General features: G+C 38.2%; 1 protein-coding gene across 1 annotated transcript in view; it reads right to left on the bottom strand.

Annotated features, from left to right (window-relative positions):
* TSNAX (translin associated factor X) overlaps positions 1-1,044 on the bottom strand; it is a 55,592-nt gene that overhangs the window by 50,772 nt on the left and 3,776 nt on the right. The gene's annotated exons all lie outside the window — the stretch shown is intronic.

Raw genomic sequence — 1,044 nt, 5'->3', positions numbered from 1 at the left:
TATGTTTATATAGCATTGAGCACACCCAATTTGAGCAGGCCCAAATTTGGCTGACACTTTTGCAATATAGTAAACTTGAATACTTTGTGAACCTGAGCTCTTCTAACACCAGGAAGACAATCACTCACCTGATTTACATAGTAACAGTAGAAAAGCCATTATATCCCATCATATAGAAATTATTTAAAATAGGAGTTGCCAAAATCTGATCTTTTTGCTCTTTCAAAATACCTGATCTTTCCAAATGTTGGGAAGAGATACATGAATCTGCTCTTTCATCTCCATCTGCACTGACTTGTCTGATTACACCTGTGATAAACACTTTTCAGAATGCTCAGAACCTTTCCTGAATGTAGCATAAAAACTTCCCCATATTTCCTCATCTATAAACAATAATGTTAAAAACATTTGACAAGCAAATCCAAGGTAAATGCAAGCAGATTTTCCCCAGGTATAATTTGCATAATAAGTTATGCAATTGTTCTAATTGCTGCGGTACTATCTACTAAACAGGTGACTACTCTATATATAGTAACCATCAAAATGTGGAATAATTGTTTTCATGTAGTTATTGCTGCACAAGTTTCAGCCCAGCCTTTTGTTCGGGAAGGAGTACAACATTTGTTTTTGGAAACAAATGGCTTCCTTTTCTACTCTGATATTTCCCTGTTCTCTACAGCTGTTCTGACAGGCAGCAAAATGTTTTGGGTAAAGCTCCTTTACCAGGAGATAGGAAGGAATTCAGGAGCTAGACTATTTTATGGCATTGTGGAGTTTGCAGTCAATTTACATTGTGGAGTTTATAGTTTACATTGTGACAGTTACAGCCTTAGGCTAAGTACAGACATTCAAAAAGTCCATGCCTGAATTGATTCAATCTTTGCAGGTTAGTCTAACCTGCTAGATTAAACCAATTTGCAAGTGAACAGACATTCACTTTTGATTCTGGAAATGCAGCCACATGCCTGCAGTGGCTCAGGTTAGAAGCCAGTGGGCGCTAGAGCAAGCCCTTCCTTCCCTTCAGAAGCAGCCACAAGGCTGGAG

Source organism: Alligator sinensis, unplaced genomic scaffold (assembly GCF_000455745.1).
Source record: "Alligator sinensis unplaced genomic scaffold, ASM45574v1 scaffold93_1, whole genome shotgun sequence".
NCBI classification, from domain to species: Eukaryota; Metazoa; Chordata; order Crocodylia; family Alligatoridae; genus Alligator; species Alligator sinensis.
The sequence above is the reverse complement of the archived record's forward strand: the minus strand, read 5'-3'. Positions and strand labels throughout refer to the sequence as shown.